General features: G+C 49.3%; 1 protein-coding gene across 1 annotated transcript in view; it reads right to left on the minus strand.

Moving 5' to 3' along the window:
* LOC144791612 (von Willebrand factor A domain-containing protein 5A-like) overlaps positions 1-25,019 on the minus strand; it is a 680,207-nt gene that overhangs the window by 514,638 nt on the left and 140,550 nt on the right. The gene's annotated exons all lie outside the window — the stretch shown is intronic.

The following is a 25,019-nucleotide window of genomic DNA, read 5'->3' on the forward strand; positions in this document are numbered from 1 at the left end:
ATTACAAAATGAAATTGTTGGAAATGTAAAGATAGATTTGCATTCATTTATTTTTTCAGTTTTTAATCCATGTCCTCGGTACTAAGGGACATTTTATTACAATTGAAACTGTATAAAACATACAACCAAAAAGACTAAATGTTAACATGCCTTACATAGCAATATATTTATACCAGTAATGTTTTCATCTCTATTAAACATCTGAATACATTCTAAATGTATCAGTATAATCTTCCAGAGCAGTGTTAGACAAATAGTTTGTTGACGAGGACAACTGAGGCTATTCTGGTGTAGCGCTACCTCTGCAACAGCAGGTTATGCGTCTGTAGCAGGCATTGTACAGCCAAAGCATCAATGTTATGCACATAACAATAAAACATCTGACCAAGCATAGTTCATTTTTCAACAGATGTTCCGAAAGTCGCAAAAAGCTTTTAATTTATGTAAGATACCGAACTTTCTGTCAAATAAACAAGAGGGAATACTTTTGTGAAAATAAGACTTTAAAATAGAAAATAGAGAATTAGACAAAAGTCATTGAGTGCTTCAAGTCAATACTATAAAAAGCAAGCATTAGCCTATGGGAATTGTCAGTTAACACTGTCTGTAGCTAGATGCTGAAGGTAGTGAAGGTTTCAAGAGTCGGACCTCTAGAGATCATCTTTTGCACAACAGCAGGTAGCAGCTGCCAATTTCCGTGATTTGCAATGTAGAAATAATTTTGTCCTCACAGTGGCCATATTTGGGCTAGGCCCTGGTTGCCATTTTTAAACAGTCAGCCCACTACCACTCTACCGCTTTCATCCTGGTTTGTTCATATCTTCCCTCTCAACCTAACAGATGTTGCCTGTATCCGGTGGTTAGTGGGATACATGAAACTAAACAAGGTAGTGGGGACAAAGCCCACAGAGCACGCGCCTCATGGAATCCAGTGAAAGGAGCCCGGTTAGCACCTATGACCTGTAGCGTAACTGAGGCTGGAGAGGAACTAGCACTGGAGGTTATGTGTGGAGTCTGGGACGGATAGTGAGACCTGGACAGAATGTTATATAATTCCCCAGTGGGTGAAGAGCACCCTATACCTGCTGGGCACCAAAGTGTGCTCTGAGAGTTCCATCTTGAGATGGTCTCCGCTCCCAGGCACAGAGCGTCTGGTGCACATAAACTGAGGCAAATATGATGTTAACTGAGTGCCCCAGTGTTGGAAAGCATAGCACATAAGCCCCTTTGGTGGACAAGCTGATTAGATATCTTCAACCTGCCAGCAGACTATATCTGGTGTCGCAGCATGGGGAATAATCTGTGCCAGAATGACAGGAAAGCAAAGAAGGGTTACTTTTGCTACATATTGGCGCTAGTACCTAGGGCACAGGGGTCTTATGGTCCCCGTGGATGACGCTGAACTAACAACCGGTGGGGGGGCCTGACTGTACTCCATCAATATGCTGTGTTCAGATTATTATTTGTTTTAATTATTTTTATTAACAGCTCAAAACAAGCGGTGGTCAACACAGTCTTGCAGTAGAATTGTTACAGTGTACCATAGAACATAGAGCCAACATTGCATGATCTATTTTACAGTGTTTACAGCCGCGTATAATAAAGCATTTCACAATTCAGTCTCCCTCTACCTTAGTTTCTGCTGCCCGTTTGCGGAGTGTGCTGCTGTTTACTCCAGGGACGCCTACCTCTCGCCGGACCCGCTCCGCGGGTCCCGCATCGCTGTTTGGAGTCAGGACTGCGCCGGGGGAACGTGGTCGGTGTTTCAGGGCGCTGGTCAGTCTTGCAGGGCTGCGAGCAGCGTGGTCAGGGACTCCATATCCCAGGAGTCCCTGATAGCCCGGCAGAGAACACCTGGGCCGCTCTCCCTGCAAGCCCCGCCCCCTCACCAACGGACTCAAAAGCCCTTGCCTCTACAGTCTCATTGGGACCCTCTACCTTAGTTTCTGCTGCCCGTTTGCGGAGTGTGCTGCTGTTTACTCCAGGGACGCCTACCTCTCGCCGGACCCGCTCCGCGGGTCCCGCATCGCTGTTTGGAGTCAGGACTGCGCCGGGGGAACGTGGTCGGTGTTTCAGGGCGCTGGTCAGTCTTGCAGGGCTGCGAGCAGCGTGGTCAGGGACTCCATATCCCAGGAGTCCCTGATAGCCCGGCAGAGAACACCTGGGCCGCTCTCCCTGCAAGCCCCGCCCCCTCACCAACGGACTCAAAAGCCCTTGCCTCTACAGTCTCATTGGGACCCTCTACCTTAGTTTCTGCTGCCCGTTTGCGGAGTGTGCTGCTGTTTACTCCAGGGACGCCTACCTCTCGCCGGACCCGCTCCGCGGGTCCCGCATCGCTGTTTGGAGTCAGGACTGCGCCGGGGGAACGTGGTCGGTGTTTCAGGGCGCTGGTCAGTCTTGCAGGGCTGCGAGCAGCGTGGTCAGGGACTCCATATCCCAGGAGTCCCTGATAGCCCGGCAGAGAACACCTGGGCCGCTCTCCCTGCAAGCCCCGCCCCCTCACCAACGGACTCAAAAGCCCTTGCCTCTACAGTCTCATTGGGACCCTCTACCTTAGTTTCTGCTGCCCGTTTGCGGAGTGTGCTGCTGTTTACTCCAGGGACGCCTACCTCTCGCCGGACCCGCTCCGCGGGTCCCGCATCGCTGTTTGGAGTCAGGACTGCGCCGGGGGAACGTGGTCGGTGTTTCAGGGCGCTGGTCAGTCTTGCAGGGCTGCGAGCAGCGTGGTCAGGGACTCCATATCCCAGGAGTCCCTGATAGCCCGGCAGAGAACACCTGGGCCGCTCTCCCTGCAAGCCCCGCCCCCTCACCTATTTCCTTCCCTATATACCAACGCTTACTCCTCGCTGCGCGGGAGCGCGCGGGAGCGCCGGGAGAAGCCCGGGACAAGGGCGGGACCGTCTGTGGCCGTCCGGGGCCGCTGGAGGCCGGGCCGGGCCACCCTACTAACATTCTCAGCCCAGGTACTGTTCCATCGTTGGATATACAAATTGATCTGTGACTTGTGGTTTCATTGTGGGGCTGAAGGGGGGTTTTCCACTCTATGGCTTCCATAACAGGCACTTCTACGCTGCTGCCTTTAATGGCAGAGACAGAACCGGCTGTCATGGGCCCTCTTGATTCTTATTTTAAACGCTTGCCACAGGATATTGACAAAGAGATTGCCCTGGCGGAAAGACGAGCTGGGCGTAGGCTCTCGATTGAGCTTTTGAAAAATCCGCCTGAAAAAAATCAAGGTTTGAACTTTCCTGCGCTGGTTATACCATTGTCATCTATTGTTCTACCAGTTACCCAGGACTCCCTCTTTGATATACCCCCCCATGCTGAGCTAGTTGATATTCTTTCACCAGCTACTGTGGGAACTGGTTTGTCTGTGGAGCATTCTGGTGGAATCCGTCAACCATCTAAAGAAAATGGAGTTTTAGTAAAACCATGTGTGCATTTGGAAGTGCTTAAATCCAAGCCTGGTGTTAAAAGGAAATGGGGAGTTACCACTAAAAAAGCACAACTACGAAAAACCTGTGAGAAAGCATAGGAAGTTGGGTGCAAAAACATTTTTAACCAATGTCCCTGTAACGAATGATGTAGTAACACCGATGGGGGATGATATAGCAGTCCAATTAGAAGTAGACCCAATAACTTTGGTGTCTCCTTCAACATTGGCAGTCCCAGCCAATGATCCAACTCCTGTAGAACTCCCGGGCTTACTTTCTTCAAACCAGGATTTCCTGATAGAAGTGGGAAAAATAATGCGCTCCCTTCTGCACCCCGTAGAGCTTAGACTGCAAAAGCTAGCTGAACAACTTGACCATCTCGAACAAGCTAGCCTAGATAATTTTTTTATTATTAAATCTTTAATCAAGTCTAGCAATAGATTGGGAGATAACGGGAAGCAAACGCAGATAGCCAACAAAGACCAGGGAGTCGTGCTGGTAGATTTGCAATCCCCGCCTGCAAACGTTACTTCTGTCCAGGAAACCAAAGGGGATAACAGTATGAATGTATCTAAAACTACTAGTACCAGTGGGAACACCAATTCCGCTAATAATATCGATAGGGGTTGTAAGGATAGTGTAAAAAACCCACCAACAATAACTACGCCTTTGCCGACTGGGCCGGGGAAACCTATGGCCAAAAGGCCAGGAAATGATAAAATCCCTCCTAGTAATGCTACTGGGAATAAGGTGGGGCCTATGACAAATATAGTAGTGGGTGGTGGTTCCACGAGGGATGCCCCTAGCAACGGGACTGGGACTAATACTGTTGTGGCAGTGAAAAACATCCTCACGCATTGCCGTGCTCCCCCAGACCAAGCACCCACAAAATCACATATAACTAAATCTCCGACTAGGATCCCTCCAGTACAGCTCACCCCGGACTCCTACCCATATGTGGCCGTACTTACCAATGTTCCACCCCTAATGGAGGGCCAAAGAGAAACATTTGACATGTTAAAAAACAAAGCCATGCATTGGCTTCGTGTCAACAGACCTCTGCCAGGGGGAGTGGACGGCCTGATAATAGGGGCAAGAAGAGTCAATTGGATAGGGAATACCCTAAAAAAGCAGGGGGGTGAGTGTATTATAATCAACTTTCAGGACCCAAGGGTGGTGGGGCTGATAACGGGACCTGGTTGGAATATTAGCATTGGAGGGATTGGGGTTGTGGACCTAACCTTCTTCTATCCGAGACCTGTTACTCGGTTAGGGGGTTGTAGGGAATTATTGAGATCTAGTTTCTGTACTGGGGTAGAGGTTGGTCCCACTGCTGTGCCCACCGCAAGATCAAACAATTGTTATACACCGGCATTCTTCCCACAGAATGGGCAGGGCCAGATGAGGTGGGGATATTGACAGAGTTCCGACGAGCAATCCCATCGGGAGGGGGAAATGGTTAGGGGAAGTAACCCTGTTGGAAAAGTGCTAAATAACGAGGATGAAATGAGTTCAACATCGGTAATAGTGAACGTGAGTGATGGGAGTCCTATTGCAAGCCCTGTGGGTTTTGTGGGCGAACTAGCTATCCCAACCACTATTTGCAGTAAGGAGGGAATAACTGTTAATTGCATAAACACTGTTATAGGAGAGGATTGTGATTGTAGGACGCTGGAAGATTTGTTGCCCATTGTATCCATTGAAGTGGGGTCCTGTGTTGAAAATACCCCGGAGAGATTTCTGTCATGGAATGTGGCGGGGCTGGGGGCTAGATTATTGTCACAGCAATGGATTGATTTTGTAAGTGGGTTCGAAATGTGCCTATTCCAAGAGACGTGGGCTTGCGACCCAATATATTGCCCAGGTTACTTAAATTTTTGTATACCCGCAACGAGAGGCCCCAGGGGTAGACCCATGGGAGGCCTCGCAATTTGGATCAAACAAAATTCAAAGGTTAAAATAAAAATGATTGATCTAGGGTGCAAGGATATACAACTATTAAGACTATCTGTGGGAAAGGGTGGCATGATAGACATTTATAATATATATGCCAGGGGCATGAGTCTTGGTAATTCTGCTACCCTAGAGGTCTTATCCGCCTCCCTCGAATCCCAGTCACTTGGTAACAGAGTAATTTTGGCTGGTGATTTGAATAGGACATTCGAGCCTCTAGAAAACACTGCATATCCAATAGGAATGGAGGAAGATGCCCTTTGGGGCATCCCAAAGTTAAACCTTGTACCTGTAAAGCGGTGGTCAAAAGACATTCTATTGTTGAATGCGATATGTCTAGAGTATGGTTTGAGGGCTCTCAATGGCAGGACAAAAAGCGATTATGGTGGCAACTGTACATTCGATAATGGACATAACAAAAGTAGGATTGATTACGTCATCTGTAGTCTTGAGTTATGGTGTGGCGTGGGTGACATGAAAATTGTGGGGAGATTAGAAAGCGATCATAACCCCCTCTGTGTCTCCCACTCATGGTGGAGGGCCGCACGAACTAACTCAGTACCAGGTAGTGGTAGCATACCTGTTATGACTAACGACTTAAGACGGGTGAGATGGCCACATGTCCTGGCCAATTCGTCCACTTTGGAGTCCATTAAATTGGAGACAGACAATGCTATCGATGCCATGATAAAAGCTGAGCCGGTAACACCAGACTCTGCTCAACTAACAGATATACATGACACCTTCTTCACTGTGATAAAACCGTACTTTACCAAGTTATTAAAGTCTAATAGAAAAGCACCAATCACTATGGCGACCTGGTTTAATAAACAGTGCAGGGTTGCCAGACTGGAGTTGGGCAGAGCACTCAAAAGCAGGGTTAAGGCCTCGATTAGCGCCTGTAGGAAACATTATAATGACAGTATCCGTATGGCCAAGAAGTTGTGGGAAGAGGAATACTGGGAGGAGCTACTCGAGGCTTCAGGGCAGAAGGATTCCAGATTATTCTGGAAAATTGTGAAATGGGGAAGAGGGGGCGCCCCCAACAAACCCGACAACAATGTCGATGAGGCATTGTGGGTCGAGTATTTTAAACCCCAGTATGCTGAGAGTAGGGACTTAATGGCCAGAGAACCAATCCCTATGGTATTCTGCAAGGGTGATTTATTTTCATGCAAGGACGCGGAAGTCGTAATAGCAAGTTTGCAGGGGGGGAAAGCCCCTGGGCTAGATGGAATCCCCTCAGATATTTTCAAACACGAAAAAGCCCAGTGGGCAAAATATGCGACCTTGTTGGGAAATGGTCTAGCGAAAGGGGCTAAAATCCCAAATATATGGAAGGGGGCAATAATAATACCGATCTTTAAGAAAGGTGATCGGTCACTCCCGGCAAATTATAGACCAATAAGTTTGTTGGCCACCATGCAGAAAGTGGTGGGGAAGATGCTGGTTGACAAACTTATGGCTTGGGTAGATGATAACAATGCTTTATCCCCCTTCCAGGCAGGATTCAGACGTGCAACTAGTACGGTCGACCAAATTTTTCGCTTCACCATGCTGCGGTGGGGGACTGTACTCCTGGGCAAAGGCAGGCTCTATGTAGCATTTGTAGATCTTAGGGCCGCCTTTGATCTGGTGCCCAGGAGCACGCTGTGGGAGGTCCTCTATAAAATAGGGGTCCCTCCTGATTTGCTCACGCTGATAATGCGTCTGCATGAAAGTAACTATGCAAAGGTTCAGTGGGGGAGGAATGGGGAATCCACCATCAACTTCCCAGTCGAGCGGGGGGTCCGGCAGGGATGTGCTATGGCACCCCTGCTGTTCTCCCTGTTCATTAATGGCATTGTAGAAAGGATATTGGACGCACCGGTCGATGCACCTTCGTTAGCGGGCATCAGAGTTCCAATTTTGATGTTCGCTGACGACACCTTGATCGTGTCTAAAACCCCGTCAGGCCTTCAGCGAGCCTTGAACATTTTTGACTCCTTCTGCAAAGAACGGGGTCTTGAGGTTAATGTAAATAAAACCAAGTTGATGGCCTTCGGGCAAAAGTGTCACTCTCGACCCAATGTATCTTTGAACAAAATCAACCTAGAGTTGGTAAATGTTTTTACGTATCTTGGGGTCGAGATATCAAGTAAACAGGGTTGGTCACGACACATAGAGAAGGCGGTGTTGAAACACCAGCAGATCTCTGGAGCACTCAGGGTCGAGCAAGTAAAATCCAAAACCAGGCCCATAAAACCGGTTCTTATGGTTTATGACGCAAAAGCCCTGGGCGCAACCCTTTACGGGGCTGAAGTCTGGGGCTTTGAGAGTCTTACTACCCTTCAAAGATCTGAGAACAGGTTTGTGAGAGGGATAACTAGTCTTCCCCAAAGCACCCCACTTATACCGCTTGGTCTAGATTTAGGTAGAAGATCGCTTAGCGACCGCGCCCGACTGAGGCCTATCCTTTATTGGAGACGCCTATGGACAACCATGGAAATAAGACACTACGCCGAGGGGTTTCTAGCACTAGTCAAACTTGATGTTTTCCATAAAATCACATGGCTGAAAACGTTAAGGGATGCCCTTGTGGAGCTTGGGCTCTCCAAATTGTGGGAAAACCCCCTTGGGGAAGTATTCCCTAGCAAATCCAGTATTAAAGAACTATACTGGAACCACATTGAGCAAAAACTTTGGAGGAGCGTAACCTCGGAATCCTTGGGGGTAGATTCATGGAAATTAAACAAAAGCCATCCTTAGAAAAGTATTGGGACAGTATAACTGTCCCAATGGATAGGAAATTATTTTTCCAGCTAAGGGCAGGCTCCCTCCCCTTGAAGTGTATGACGTCCAGGTGGAAAACTGGAGGTAGCGCGTGTTGTCCGTCATGTGGGGCCCCCAATGAAAGCCTTGCACATTTTCTTTTTGCATGTGTGGCTTATGCAAATCCAAGGAAATCTTGGTTGGCTCCAGTTTGTAGGAATCTTGGTGTCCTAAGTGGTGTTGAGGGGCTAAGAATAATTTGTTCCTCCACTGAAATGCCCATTGTAGTCGGAACTGCCAAATATTTGGGTTGGGCATGGTCCTTAAGGAGGAGGGCTCTATCTACTAATGTGCTTTGAACCTTACGTTCTCCTAATATCCTATGTACGATTTCCTCTTGCAGATAGCAACTGGGAGACTCATATGAATTTTAACTTTAAAATGTGGTTAACATGTATGGCATGAGTTTTTATTGCGCAAATTTGGGAATGGTCCGTAACGCGGAGGTTTCTACATTGTAACATGCATTTAGTTACCGCACATCATGAAAAAGCTTATTTTAATTTCTATTGATAAAAATACATAATACACAAACATAAAAATCATTTAACTATAAATTAATTGTTATAGAATGTTTGATGTTTTTAAGAAATGTATGCAATCTATATGTGTGTGCTTTTATGAGTGTACAACTCGAATAAAGCTTTTTCTACAGTCTACAGTCTCCCCGTCTGTGTGTAAGGGTTGGGGGGCTTCACATATATGGCCTCTATATTAGTTCCAATTGGACCACACCGCCACCCATTTCTTTGGGCACCCTCGCGCCATGTATACAGTCTTTTCCTGGAGCATGCACCAGTCCATATCCTTTTTCCAGGAGTTGAGTTTCAGAGGCACTGTTGCCCCCCACAGACTGGCGATATTTTGCTTCGCCACTGCTTGTCCTAGCATTACCCATAACCTCCCCTTCGCTGACAGGTCTGTGGGCTCCCAGATGTTTAGGAGGCACCTCTTAGCCTCCATACGCAGCTCCACCCCCCAGACTTCTGTCATACATTGAAGCACTCGTTTCCAGTAGGTCTGTAACCTTGGGCACTCCCATATTATGTGAATGAAGGTTCCTACCTCCCCACATCCCCTCCTGCAGAGACCCTCCTCAATGCGACCCATCAGCATCAGTCTGGTGCCAGAAACATACACCCGGCGGAGTATTTTAAGCTGAATAAGTCTTAGCTTAGCTGATATAGCCACTTCCTTGGGGGAAAGCAAGCGCACTATTCCACTCCTCGTCGTCTATTTCAAGTCCGTCCGCCTCCCACTTCCCTCTGAGAGCTAGCAAAGGGTCCGGTAAATTATTTATAAACTTTTTATATGTGAGGGAAATTACGTGTTCTGGGAGGTGTCCATCTAACAGTCTATCCTCCAGGGGGGGAAGCTTTTGGGGGTGTGGTCCCAGGGGGAATATTCTTATGAAGGGAGTGCCTGACCTGCAAGTATCAGAAGTATTCTGTTTGTGCAAGTTCGTATGTGCTTTGGAGTGAGGCGAACGGTATGACTCAGTCTGGACCCCATAGGTCCTTAACATGGGAGATGCCAATGAGATCCCAGATGGGGAACCCCTTGGTGCGGCCCCGATTGCCTAGCTTTTCGGAGACCCAGTGGGGTAGCCATGGTTAGGATATTGGCCCATCCCAGTTTGCGATGAGCAATGTGCCATAATTGGACAGAGTGTTGTGTGGGCCCTGTGAGCGGGTATCTACCAGGTTTTGAGTAAAGTGCAGCCTCAAAGTTCCCGCCTGGAAGGAGCCATCGGTCCATTCCGTAACCCGGGTCGTTGCCGTCACAGTAGGTGCCTTGGTTGATGGCCGAGAGGTGGGCGGCCCAGTAATACTTCCCCCATCAAACCATCCCAATGTCAACTTCTGTAGGGATATTCTGGGTGTGCTGGACCAAGGGAGTTATTTTTGCACGGCCTCGACGGCCGCAAAATACAACTGCAGGACCAGGTCAGGGTAGTTTTGTAAGGCGTAGATGAATCTTGGCAGCACCATCATTTTAACAAGAGCCGCTCGGCCTAGCAGGGATAGCGGGAGCTTCTGCCAGGTCGCAGAGTCTCGTTTAAACCGCTGTAGGGGCACAGAAGATTCCTCTCGTACATGGTGGCTTTATCCTTGGAGATTAAAATTCCCAGGTATTTGAATCCGTCCGTAGCCACCTTAATCGGGCAGTCTCTAGGGATCACCGGGGGGCGGCCGTGGAGGACATACAATAGGGATTTACTCCAATTAATACTATAACCTGAATTCTTCCCAAAATTGGTGAAGATGTCCAGGGCCTCCATGAGGGACCTTCGAGGTCTCGAGAGATAAAGGAGGATGTCATCCGTGTAGAGCGAGATTCTGTCCTCCCAGCCGTCAGCCCACCGGAGCCCCCTCAGAGAATCATCCTGCCTAATCCAGGCCGCAAGTGGTTCAAGTGAAAGGGCAAACAGAAGAGGTGGGAGGCGACTTCCCTGTCGTGTCCCTCTTCCTAGTGCAAAAGCCTCAGAGGTTTTATTATTTACAATGACCTGGGCCAGGGGTTCTGAGTAAAGAAGACACACCCATCCAATAAAACTGGGGCCAAATCCTTATTTCCGAAGAACTGCCATCATATAGGGCCACTCAAGCGTGTCAAATGCCATTGTGGCGTCGAGCGACACCACAACCGCATCTTCTTGAATAGTATGGCATTGTCCCATCACTCCGTTAAGACGACGAAGGTTGAGCGCGGTGTTGCGGTAGGGCATAAAGCCCGATTGGTTCGGGTGGACCAATGTATTCAAGACTGGCTTGAGCCAATCGGCTAGGACCTTGGCAAGTATTTTGTGCTCAGCATTCAGTAAAGATATGGGCCTGTAGGAGGCACATGCATCTCTCGGTTTCCCTTCTTTTGAGATGGCCACAATTGTAGCAAAGCGTTGATCCCGCGGTAGCACTCCCTTCTCCTTACTTTCATCAAACATACGTTTGAGGTAGGGGCCAACGCCATCAGGCTTGAGCTTGTACAGTTCGATCGGGAGGCCATTGGGCCCAAGGGCTTTACCCAGGCAAAGGTCTCGAATAGCCCGCCCTAGCTCTTCAACGGTGAGCGGCCCCTCCAAGGAGTGTTGTTCATCCTCCGAGAGAGCTGGCATCCGAATGTCGGCCAATAAAGCCACGGAGTCTTCTGTTGTGCAAATTCGTTGACTATCTCGCGGGGTTCCGTAAGGACGGCTCCAGATTTGGTCATAAGCTCAGCCACCACTCTCTGCGCCTGCGTTTTTTTTTTTTTTTTTTATATAAAATCGAGCCAGGCTATAAGTTTACCCGCCTTATCGCCTTGGTCGTATATTCTGCCCTCCCTGTCCCTTGCTAAAGTTTTGGCTGCCTCAGCAGCTAGGGCCCTATATTCTGCTGTTTTGAGTTGCATCTGGTGAATCAACCCTGGGTCGCCATCAGTCTGCGCTACCTTTTCCAACCCGAAAAGGTCAGTCTCGATAGTTACCAACTGCGCCTCCCTTTATTTACGTCGGCCAGCGATCACAGACAGGGCCTCCCCTCTGACGACAGTCTTGAAGGCCTCCCACAATACTACAGAGGATTCTACAGAGCCATAATTGCTCTCAAAATATCGGTCAATTGAGAGTTGGCGTCTTTCTTAGGTCGTCGCTACGCAAATACCAGGCGTTGATCGGCGCAATACACCCTTCACGCCGGTCACAGATTGTGAGGTGGGCCAACAGCGGGGAATGATCAGAGATACCCCGCGCCAAGTGTGTGACTTCCTGTATTGTGGTGCCCATGCATAGGTGCCAGACTGTAGTCAAACGGGAGAAAGAGCGTTGCGGGCTTGAAAAGAAGGTATACGGTTTGTCCATCGGGTGTTTTAAACGCCAGACATTAGCCAGTCCAAAAGCCTCAATGAAGTCAGCCAGCCACATGCACCCCAGCGGTATGTCCCTGGGTGGGTGTCTATCTAGGTCTCCCTATACCACTGCATTAAAGTCACCCCCCACTAGGAGTTGACCGTCCGGGAGGGAAAGGAGAAGCTTGCCCAGGTCTTGGCAGGACTGAGTTTGGAGTCCCAGTGGGATGTATGTCGATACCAGGTTCAGCCTACGCCCCTCCCATTTTCCCGATACAGCCGCGAATCGTCCCTGCGGGTCGGTTGCTGTGTGGTCAATGATGAGGGGGAAGCTACGACGAAGAAGAATTCCCACTCCCCGGGACCCAGAGGTGAAACCAGAGTGAATAGTCAAAGAGTACCCCCACCTGTTCAGTGCGTGGCACGTGTTGCCCAGCAAGTGGGTCTCGTGCAACAAGGCAGCATCTGGGAGGTGTCGTTTAACAAACTGCAGTACAATGGTACGTTTCAGCTTGTCCCCCAACCCGTTGACATTCCAGCTCATTACCTTGAGGATTTTTAGCCATAACCACTCCTTACTGAGAAAAACAGCCCTGTGGGGACCGGTACACTGTTTGACTGAATAACTACATTCCTGGTGTGACCAAACCAAAATTCCCCCCTGCCCCCCACCATCCCCCCGCCAAAGCCCCAACACCCCCACACCCCCCCCCCCTCGCTGCTACCCTGCTCCGCAAGCTTCGAACTACCCACATCCCCAATTAGCAGAGTGCCTTTCACCCGATACTCAACCTGGAAAAGGAAGAAACATATCAAACCAATCCCGGTCTTCCCTTCCCGGTGAACGTTTTCCAAGGAGCGTGCACCAGCTCCAGCTCCACCTGCCTCACCCCCCATAGATTATTACAATACACCATTGAATCCAACACTCCGTGGCACTAGGATTATGTCCAACTAGAGTATGCAGCCCACCCAGAGCGGGATTATTCCAGCCCACCGCGGGACTGTCCGGCCTATGGATAAAGAAGTGAGAGGGAAAGGGAGGGCCCTCAGCAATGTCAACTTGTCGGACGTATCTTCTCTCCCCCCCCCCCCCCCCCCCCCCCCAAGGTCTTGCAAGATGGGCCCCGACTCGCCCCCCCTGCGTCACCCCCAGCATATGTTACATTATACAGCAGTCCATCGTGTCGGGTCCATCCCCCTCAGTGGTCTGCCGCTTCTCGGATAGTGCCCCAGCGGGGGCTTGCGGACAGTGATCTCCAGGAGTGCTGACTCAGGCCGTCCATATCTGACCTACCAAGCACTGACTTGGGGGACGGAGCACGGGTGTCTCTCCAGATCTCGCCACCCGCATGGTCCCGAGCCTTGGACGCCTCCCGGTCAATCCAGTCCTGCACGTCAGACGGTGAAGTGAAAAACAAGGACTTGCCCTCAGCCAGGATTTTGAGCTTAGCAGGGAAAAACAATGTATTTGATGCCCTTCTCCCTCAGCACCGCCTTCACTCCCACAAAGGATCGCCTCTCTCGTTGGACCTGAAGAGTAAACTCCGGGAAAAAACGAATGGTATTTTCGTATTGCAAGTCACCTGCCTGCCTAGCCGCCTGCAGTATGGCGTCCCTATCCCTGTAGTTTAGGATTTTTGCAATTATCGTCCTGGGCTGTGCCCCTGGTTTGGGTTTAGGGATAGGCGCCCAATGTGCCCACTCTATAGTGAAATGTTAGACAGGCGTTTAGGCTTCAGATGGTTGAGGATCAGGTCCTCCAAAAAGAGTTCCATGCTGGGCCCCTCGAAACCCTCCGGTACCCCTACCATGCAGACATTACATCTTCGAGCCCTTCCTTCCTGGTCCTCCAGCCACAAGGCCATCTGGCGGTGCTGATGCACCAGATCGTTTACGCGTTGTTCCAGGACTTTGGTGGACGTCTGTAGCTCTGTAATACCTGGTTCATTGGCTTTGGTCTTCTCCGACGTCTTATTGAGGAAGGCCCGAAGGAGGTTGACCTCTATGGAAACTTATCAATTTTCGTTTCAAGGTTGGCGCCTAGAGACTGAATGACGCCATGCTGGAGGCCAACGACGGCTCTTTAGCGTCTGTCTGGTCCCCAGCTAGACCCTCCGCCTGTGGAGTTCCCTTCTGGACCGCATACTTATCCAGTTTATTGGTTTGGGAGGTCGTACCTTGTTTGGGCCTCATGGTGGCAGTGTCCCACCTCGCAAGCCACAGCTAAGTGAAAAACACAGTCCCGTCCGGCAGCAATGATTATGTCCTCCTTGAGTATCCGGAACTCTGCACTTGTCTCAGCCGAGTCACCGCACTTTCGCCCAGTGCTCCCAAAGGGATGCGAGGCATCCCTGTAAGGGCTCTCGGTCCTCAGGCGTCCACACAATGTACTCACTGCTACTGGCCAGCGATCCCCGCGCTCCACCTCAGCCCCAGGCACCGCTTCATCGGAGGCACATACGCCGCATATAACAGCACTCTCCAGCCACCATTCGGCCAACTGGGGGCTGCTTGCTGATCATGTAGGCGCAGTTCTAGTCCGATGTTACCAGCAGCGAAGGTATAGCCAATTGTAATTGGAACTGTAGGGGCCTCCCACACTGGAGATCACCGCCGGTTAGCTCCTGTAGGTCCCCTTTCCGGCACCTGCGGGGCCCCTGCGCCTACCTGGCCCACAGTAGGGAAGTGGGTGTTGTCTGTGCCTCTTGTTGCTCCCTTCCTTCATGGCTCAGGATGGGAGCGCCACCGGGCCTATTTCTGCCCTGCTGGTTACGCAGGCCTCAGACTAAGTTTCTTGCGGGCCTATGCCCACTTCAGCCCCCAGCTGTCTCCTGGGCGATTTAGGGAGGTTAATGTGGCCAAATCTGTGCGGTGGCGTGGTGCCTTATCCCACCTGATGGCGGCAGAGTCCTGCTGCAAAGGCCGAGCCGCGCGCCGACTCGGCCGCAGAGCCAGGGCCTCGCCTGATTTTTCAGGCCGTCAGCGTCACCGCAACGCTCCGGGCCAGCGCCCGGTCCCCAGGCATCGGGGACGCCACACGGCCACGGAGACAGATAGAGTCGGGTCGCTGGGTGCCCGTTCGCCCGCCGGGTCCGTGCTACCTCAAGAGTGCAGGTGCCTACGGATAATTAATTTAAAAAAGGGGGTGGTGATGGACAGAGTATCTGAGTTAATCAGAACACTCCTACCCAGTCAACAGATCATGGCTTGATCCATTACCGTTTTTTAGCTCACTGCACCATCCCAGTTCAGAACCTGGCTATATGCAAATTAGTCCGTCCCTGGCCCAGTGCATCATGGGAACAGGGCAGACCAAACTACCAAGCCAATTCTTCACTGGAAAGGAAACAAGCTTCCGGGGACCGGTTTCTGGCATTACAGCCGTCTTCGGCCCGGCTTGCTTGAATCCTGATGGTGCAGTGAGCAAGGGACTCATGTCTGAGCATACCCTTCCACACTCATGGTGGCCAAAATAATTTCAACAAGCATTTACAATGCAATAGGTCTCGCAGCATTAAAGTTTGAGTTTTTGGCATTGTATATAACAATCTTTTGCATAAATTCTTTGTTAAAGTCTATGTTGATGTTTGATGATTATTTGGAAGTTGTTACTTGTTGAATAGCTAGCAATGCTATCAAACATATTTATAGTCATGTTTTTTTTTCTGCATTTGTTACTTAGTATTGTAATAGTGAACAATGTTATTTATATTTGTGTTGTAAAGTTCAGGGAGCCGTAGAGTGCAGGGCGCTGTAGAGTGCAGGGCGCTGTAGAGTGCAGGGCGCTGTAGAGTGCAGGGCGCTGCGGTGCGCTGTAGAGTGCTGTGCGCTGTAGAGTGCGGTGTAGAGTGCGGTGCGCTGTAGTGTGCGGGGCGCTGTAGAGTGCGGGGCGCTGCGGGCGCTGTAGAGTGCGGGGCGCTGCGGGGCGCTGTAGAGTGCGGGGCGCTGCGGGGCGCTGCAGAGTGCGGGGCGCTGTAGAGTGCGGGGCGCTGCGGGGCGCTGTAGAGTGCGGGGCGCTGTAGAGTGCGGGGCGCTGTAGAGTGCTGTAGAGTGCGGGGCGCTGTAGAGTGCGGGGCGTTGCGGGGCGCTGTAGAGTGCCGGGCGCTGTAGAGTGCGGGGCGCTGTAGAGTGTGGGGCGCTGCGGGGCGCTGTAGAGTGCGGGGCGCTGTAGAGTGTGGGGCGCTGTAGAGTGTGGGCGCTGCGGGGCGCTGTAGAGTGTGGGGGCTGCAGAGTGCGGGGCGCTGCAGAGTGTGGGCGCTGCGGGCACTGTAGAGTGCGGGGCGCTGGGGGCGCTGTAGAGTGCGGGGTGCTGCGGGGCGCTGTAGAGTACGGGGCGCTGTAGAGTGCGGGCGCTGCGGGGCGCTGCGGGGCGCTGTAGAGTGCGGGCGCTGCGGGGCGCTGTAGAGTGCGGGACGCTGTGGGGCGCTGTAGAGTGCGGGGCGCTGTAGAGTGCGGGGCGCTGTAGAGCGCGGGGCGCTGCGGGGTGCGGTGTAGAGTGCGGGCGCTGTAGAGTGCGGGCAGTGCTTAATTTGTGCCTGTGCTTGCTGGTGCTTAGCATCAGCACTTAATTATCAGGGCCGGGTCTACACGAGTTTAGTGCCCTTAATTGATTTTATAGTATTACGTGGCGCACAGAGTGAGTGCAGCACTGCTGTTCTACGCCATACATGTTGTGCTGTTGTTACTGTAGAGTTATGTTCATTAAGTACTGTCTGCTTCACGACTAAGTCACAGCACACGCTTTTCACTTACTTTGTATTTCAGTCTAATAATGATCAATCTCATTATCTCTTGACAACGTGTTGAATGCAGAGGCAGCGGCTCAATGTTGCCAGCCCAGTGGGCGGGACACTGAGTTGGGCAGGGCTTTGGTGACTGTCTTCTGCGGGGGTTGGGGCTGTGCGCGCAGATATTTTTTAGAGTGAATGCGCGCGCATATGCTGCTTTGTCACCACGCCCCAGCATACCCGCACAGCCCTTCACCTCACCGAGTCATCATCGTGGACGGCCGCCCTCGCTCCCTCTGTCTAGTGAGAAGTGAGCGCGATCTGAACGGCGTTGGTGGTTATACCAAAGTTACAACCAGTCATGCAGCACAGCATCAGGTGAGGCAAGGCCTGGTGGTAGGCCTAATCATCAGTTAAAAATAAATAAAGGTACGCAGCAGCACGCACCAGTGAGGGTGAGGCTGCGGCCCTGCCCTGATCAGTTAATGAAGCTGCGCAGCAGCCTGCCTAACAGAGTCGAGTAATGATTGTAATCCCGAGTGAGTGAGAGTCCGACTGTTTAATGTATTTTTCGATTCGACTGACAATAATATGTTGATTGAGTGTGGCGTGCCTGTGGGCGATTAGGATTATTCGATTCGACTGGTGATCACACTGATGATATATGTTGAGGACGATGGTGTGGCCCGGCCGCCCGGTGGCCACGGGCCCTTGGTTTGATGTTGAGGTTGGATTCTGTTTTGGTTTCCGTTTTACAAGTCTGTGGGTGACGGTGACCTAACCACAAGACCGAAGGCTGAGTGTATGATGCCAATTTAGGACCATATTACACATATTACCCATTATGTATTTTTAAATTATTATTTTGGGGTAGTTACCTAACTTTATTCTTTAAATTGCACCTAACAATTGGCACTGGTGGTTGTAATTAGACTATATAAGTTGTTTACCTTTCTTTCATGAATAAATATTTGATAAAAAATAATTTAAATCTGAGATGACCCTGGCAGCCGCAAGTTAAGCGCTGTGAGCTCCGAGCCACCTACCTCGAATCCCACTTCATCCTTTATGGTAAATAACGTGCATCATCACCCTGCCATTCAGGACCCCTAAAGAAAAGGGGGCGCTGCTGATCCTGAGGGGGCCCAGACTTGGGTGTGCAGTGCCCTGAGGGTGGACCAAGTGCAGTAGGACTGGAAGGTTGCCCAGGTCCTGCTGGTGAGAGGGAGGGAGATCAGCTGCCCTGGACATGCATCGTGCTGTGCGGCCTCCGAGGCGTCGCACTCTGACCAGCCTGCAGGTATTGCACACATGAGGAGGGAGTTGTCAGTGCGCAATTACACATGTGGACATGTCTGGACATGGCCACTAAATCGAAATACTCAAAAGATTTCCATGAGTACGCCTGGAACCCTGCAACAGTTGTCCAGACGTTCCAGGGAAAATGCATGTGAATTCCCAAAAATCGATAATTTGCACCCATGTGCAGCTGTAAAACACAGCTGCAGATTTCTAGTTTTGTGTTAATCGAGACATGTTTCCGCCGGTGTTTTGAACACACCACCCACCCCAGTACACCTGCCACTAACATCTCTGAAATTACCAGCGGTTTTACCAGGTCATATCTTGATGCTGCCAGTGCCTCTCCTGGTATTATTATCATAGCTGTTTCTTAGAGGTGCAAAGTGCAAAAGTTGATCATATAACCACCAGGTTACGACACTCCGTGCCACTTCCTCACATTGTTATGTGGTCGGCTAGAATTTCGGTGCTCGTTCGAACAGAAACCCTATTTATTAGTGTAAAGCAGCAGGGGCGGTGGGTGAGATTTTAAAGTGGTGGGGCGCAAAGTGATTGTCATACAGCACCGTTGCGAGCGAGCGAGCCCGAACCCCAAAAGGGGGGTTTGGGGGGGTTACCCCCCCCCGAGAAAATTTTGAAAAAAAGAAGAAAAATCGTGCATTTTCAAGTAAATTTGAGAAAGCAGGAAGGTTAATAAAGCAATTGTGAAAGTGCAGTTATTACTGTAACAAAAGGATCTCTCTGACAAAAGCAGTCACTCACCGACCTATTTACATCATTTGCTCCAAGTGGGGGTCAAAATAAATTCTCCCTGAGGATGTTTGGCAGACAGAAAGCTGACTCCAGCAACAAAGGTGAGTGCAAGATCCCCAACTAGATGTTCCATGATGAGTAGTGAGTGAGAGCATGCACAGCTGGCCATTGACCCCTGGCCATCTGGGTGCATTTTAGCCAGTCCTGTGTTTTTAGTCCACAGCTCTTAGCATACGAGCACATGTAGGCCAGTGGTTGTAATGGGGCATGAGAAGCGTCAAGCCCCCGCATGCATAGTGCTAGTTGTTGAAAACTCAGGACTGATTAAAATGTACTCTCATGATATGGAAACACTCAACACAAACAAATTGGTTGTTTAGCCATATGATACATAGCGATGGTCAACCAATCCCTAGCTGCCTACAATTCATGCACAGTGGGTTTGACGTGTGTGTGTTTGCAGGATGTAATGCCGGCATAATATGCATAAGTGTGGTGTATTTGCACAAGATATATGCAAATAGTCATAAAGATTGGGATATTCATCAAATGTGCCGTTGTTTCCTGTTAATAATGTGGTTAACAGTAATAACCCCTGGGAGCTCTAAAAGCCTACACACACACCCTCTCCTGGTTGAGCCGTAGGCAGGATAGGCTACAAACTTGCTTCAGCTTAAAACTAATTTGTGTTCAGCGTTCAGATCAGTATGTTGGGGAAGGCTGGTGTTGTCTAACCTAATCGTATAGCTAGAAGAATGAATGTGGGTGAAATGTGAAATAATATACCCCATAAATGCACATTTAATTGCTTAATCCCAAGAACGTTCTTTACACATGCTGCTGCTACTCCTGTGATGTGGAAGTACATTTGGACCTTTACCCTTGTCTTGTGGGCATATTCAGGTAGCTAATCTGGGGCCAGGCCAGTCTAATGCTAATGACCTAGAACCAAGTCACCAGGTGACAACCTGCAATACAGGATAAAGCAGCAGATTCTCTGTCAAAGGTTAATGTTCGTACCACCACTACACTATCATCAAACACCGGCCGATCTCTGCCCCTGGCCTGTGGGGGTTGGCATCAAGCCACGGAGCCCAGCATCAGGCTTCCAGTCTGCCACTGCCTGAAGTCCATGGCTGGCACTGACACAGCTGCACAAGATCTGATCACCAGTGCCGACAACCCCTTTCACAATTATCAGCCCTGCGCAAAAGAGCCTGGCAGGTAGACAGCGACCAAGTAGGAAAGGAAGAAACTTACCAGCAGCTGCACAGCAAACAAAACAGACATGTGTGATGCAATGCAGCACACTATAAAGCACTCACAGAGCGGGCGATAAACAAACCTTGCGGGTCCACAGAAAAAAAAGCACTGAATCAAGTAAACAATGCCAGGGATACGCGGAAGGCAACTCAGTCTAGCGAAAGCTACTGCTGGGTTTATAGCAAAACAACAAACTGACAAAGGTGTGTGATAGGCATCAAAAAGTGCTTCATGTCCTTGGCAGAGAGATGTAAACAAGCTTCTGTCCTTCACCGGCAGCCAGTAAAGAGAGAGGTTAGGGCACAAGAGAGACATGGTCCGTTCTTTTAATTCTAAGTAGTCGAGAAGCTGAATTCTGCACAAGCTCCACTTAATGGAAAGTGTGTCTGAGCAGGCAGCTCAATGTATAATGCATTACAAAAATGAATACGAACGGCAAGAAATGGACCTTACGAGCAAAAGAAAACACCTGCTGAGCACCTTAGCTGGTGAATGAGTTGCAGATGCTGACAGACCCGATTTTTCATCGATTTAAGTCATCTCGGAGGAGAGAGTTAAAAAGCTCAAAAGAGCCGCAAGTATATTTTCAGCAAGACCATTTTCATTCATGTGTCTCTCCTCCTTCTCTCAGGAATTATATACCTATCTTGATAGTCACTCTGCTTACCACAGTGAAATGTGTCATGCAAAAGTGCTCCTCGCTTATCTGTCTGTTTATTAGACTGGCTACTGATACAAGTGAGGAAAGTGATTTTTCAAAGATTACTAAGACATTTTCTGATCTTAGTATAACCAGGGTCACTAGAATTATATAGCAGGGGAGTATCAAGTTATGCAGCAGGATTTACTAAATTATGAAACAAGAAAATGAAGAAATGGCAAATTATGAAGGAAAATGTGACACAGTTTGTGTCAGCATTACTTCATTATTTTGACAATTTTACAGTAGTTACCATTTTCTGGGAAATGTTCCATCTCATTAGTATCGGTTTAACACATAAATACTGCAACCAGCCACCAGCAAAACATAAATACTGCAACCAGCCACCAGCAACTAAAAGGTGACCAGTTAGAGTTTTTAAAGAGCCTGTGACGCTGCTACAACATACGAGGCAGTTTTAAGTAACATGTGAAATCTATAATTATCCTAAAAACATTAATGGCCACATGATAGAATAATCCCAGTGGCCCTCTGGATGAATGTCCTGGGTATGACTGACATTTAATATTCCTAAATGACAGTACATGTGTTTTACCAACCAAAGAGCACATTTTTCATTTTATATTTTGTTTGTCTAGTACACTCCACTGATTGCCTTAAAGTGCTCTACAACTGTACAATTACAGTAATACTTGTGAGAACAGTTACATAGATGTTCCCATTGCATTTTAGATTGAGTATATGTCTACTGCCTATGTGAGAGTGTTCATATAGCAGGTGTGGTTCCTAAACTGTATATATATATATTATACGTTCCTTCCCAAGAAAAAACGAGCGTAGACCCAAATCCGTGCATTTCGGCCGTCCCATTATATATACTTTATCAGCAACTATTGGCCACCGCTGTGTGACATAGCGAAGGGCATGTCGGCTCAATAAAGGAGTCAGCAATCTCCGTATTACACACACCTTCTGTCTGTTTGCCACTGGATTCAAGCAAGCCGTTGTCTCCAGGAATACATGCTACCAATCAGTCAAGAGACACATCTACTTGGCAGCTTTAAAAACACAGTTGGTAAATGCACACATAATAACGTTATGAGGTTATAGGGGTCAGACACCAAGCATGCTTTTTCTCCAGCAATCTGTTCCATCGCTAAAGTCAATAATTTACATGATTCTCTGTGAAACTATAGCAGCAGAAAGTGAAAAGAAGTGAAAATAAATAAATTGGGCAGAATTTGGACGGAACTTCTGTGGGCTTTAAAACATGGTACGCTCCCTGCCTGGCAAAACAGCTTTAGCACCTGGTAAAGAAACTTTAGTCAAATGCTGTTCCACTCGCAGCAAAGATGTTTTTCCTCCTGTATTCCTTCCTTCCTTATTTCAAAGGCTACTGTTAAGACCTGTTCGATGCTCCATATAGAACTAATGTCAGGTGCATACACCTGTCTTTTTTTCGTGTACTTCGCATGTGTTTTGCTCAATATTACGTATAGACCACTTTCACACTGGTGGTTTGCGCATTAAATATTTATCATACATTTCTACCAGATGAGCCCTAGATTGTGTAATTATGGATGTGGCTTAAAACATGTAAAGGAAAATCTTGTGCTTCACAGTGTGCCGTAAACATTATTTGGGTGGCTCGCAGTACATTTTCTGTTATTGCATGCAGACATAAATAACAACGGACATACATTTAAAACTAGCCCGACCTGTTTGTTTACCAATATCTTGTTAGTAGCTAAATGAGTAACGACAATGATTTTTGATCAGATTTGAAAATGTTTTAATTATGAAAATATGTGACAGAATTAATCACTACTAAGGTCTGTAAAAGGTCTAGTGGTTTTCGGAGTGTCTCGTTCACTCCTGAACTACCCCTCAGATCACGTTGCAGTCTCTCTCTATGTTAGACACTTACACCCTTTTTCTCCCCACATATTTTAGAAATCCTCATTCTGCATATCTCACACCTCTTCTCTTTCCACTTCAACTGGTCTTTTTAGTCTCTCCTTCTGCACGTACTTGCTTTCCACTTTTCTACCTCACTAACCCCACGTACACTACCCACCCACTCTCCTGTAAGCACTGCATTTCTTGTACTTTTTGCGTTGTATATACTTAGAAAATAGGGAACTTACTTCACACTCCTGCCCACAATTACAATTGCCACATACCTGAAGATTAATCCGTGCTCCCTGCAGAGAGGCCAAGGACTGGATGAGCATGAATACTGACCTTCGTTATGACCCAATTACAGGAATTGTTAGAAATTCACACTGCCTTGGGCCTCAGCCCTCAGCTCCAGAACTCCTAATCATGCCCCATCATCAACACCCACCCTCATAACCTGAACTCACCGAGACACGTGGAGGCAACTACTTCAGAGTATCACTTTACAAGAATTATATGTTGCTTGGAAAAAACTACACATACAACATCACAATCCTCTAGGCCTGTTGAAGCCACATATCTGTTGTTTGACTGTGACAGGGGGTTACTGCCAAGCTGGTTATCCAATTCAGAGAGTGGGTACGCCCTGACGCAGATGAGTTTCAGATACAGATTCAATTGTGGCAGTGAGAAGGAGGCCGCATTCTAACCTCGGGGGCCGCCTCTTTCAATTAGCCCTGCATAAGGCTCCGGCAGCCATGGAGTTTAGGCAGAAACATTAAAGTCGACCTCCAGGGCCGTGCCAGCTGAGGCCAATTAACACAATAGCAGGCAGCACGCGAGGCCTTTTGATTTACAAATGAAGTCAACTGGGAGCAAATAAAAAAAACACTATGTTGTTTTATAATAAAGTAGCGCCACCACTATTTCACGAGACACTTGATTGAATAATGCCGGAACGCCCGGCTCCCGATAGATAGATTGATTATTAGTCCGGTTTAATTAAGTCTCGTAACTTTACTCACAACTGAACTGACCGAGCAGCGATTAGACCAACCAACAATTTTGAAAAACAAAACCACAACCGAACCACTACTAACCTCTAACCCAGCCACCAGCTCGAGTGACGTGACGAGTGACGGTCTGGTCTGAGTCAGTGACGGACAATAACCACGAGACTGTGTAGAGACTGACTGAGTCCAGTGAAGAAGAGAGAGGTCGGACACTGACAGTGACTGACGACGGTCTGCTGGCTGCTGCCTGCCCTGCGCGCACGAGGAGACAGAGAGGGAGCCCCCGCCCTAAAGAAACTTCAATCCACCGCGCAATTAGTGGAAACGTCACGGCGCACGCCCCCCAAATCCAGGGCCAATCAGTCCACCCACCCACGCGCCGGCATCAAATAATGATTGGCTGTATTTCGGCGCTGTGGGTCAGCCAATCCTGACGCTTCATAAGCGCCAGGATTGGCTAGGGGGTCACACAGTCTACTCGCCCTGGCGCAATCTTACAGAACGGGGCCCAGCCAAAGACACACCCCCCTGGCCCCTTCGAAGTTGACTTCTAATTTAGGCTAAAGCGCATGCAAGTTTCCTCCTGAATTCCTCATGCGCTGTTGAGTCAGACAGACTGTGACATCACACTGATGTGTTGTTGTTGTAAACCATAACCAGCCCCACCCCCTGCTCACTCCCTATTGTATCGGGTCTGTCCCGGTCGGAACGTCGGAACACTCGAGTCAATTGAAGCGCCACTGTATTTATTTATTTAGGTGTTTAGCTCTCTGCTGCAGCAGCCGCAGGTGCGTCCACCAGGCTTAGTGGGGCTACGCCCCTACGCCCCAATGGACGCACCGCTGCTGTAAAAGCAGTCCTTAAACCCTTCCTTCCCCCCTCAAGCACATTTAGACCCCAAGCGGCGCTAATGTGATTAGCGGCTCCTGTGCAGTGCATAGTAGAGACACACGCCGCGATTCGGGCTATGGCTGCTATCTGGATGGGGGGCCCCCCTCAGCCCCGAGGTTGAAGGCATTTCCGGGATTTTAGAAAGTGGCTGCAGGCAGCGCTCGGCACTTCTGTCCTGCGGGTGGTGGACTGGGCCAAACTGACCACACCGGCTGCTGCCCTGTGCTTAGTACTACCCAGGAAGGTGGTGCACCTGGGCAGCTGCGCTGGATGGTGCACTGCCTGCTTGTGGAGGACAACCTCAGACGCGAAGAGGGCGAGGCCCATCCTTGAGCTGCACCTGGCACGGGCGCTCCAACTCAGCAGAGTTTGTTGGACATGCTTGCTTTCAGTAGCCTCTGATGTCATCAGGGGGATGGCCATGGCTGCCATGGGGATTGCAGCTTTCGGACCCGTAGGACACACAGTGTGGGGGTGTTGGGGC

This window comes from Lissotriton helveticus, chromosome 11, assembly GCF_964261635.1.
Source record: "Lissotriton helveticus chromosome 11, aLisHel1.1, whole genome shotgun sequence".
NCBI classification, from domain to species: Eukaryota; Metazoa; Chordata; class Amphibia; order Caudata; family Salamandridae; genus Lissotriton; species Lissotriton helveticus.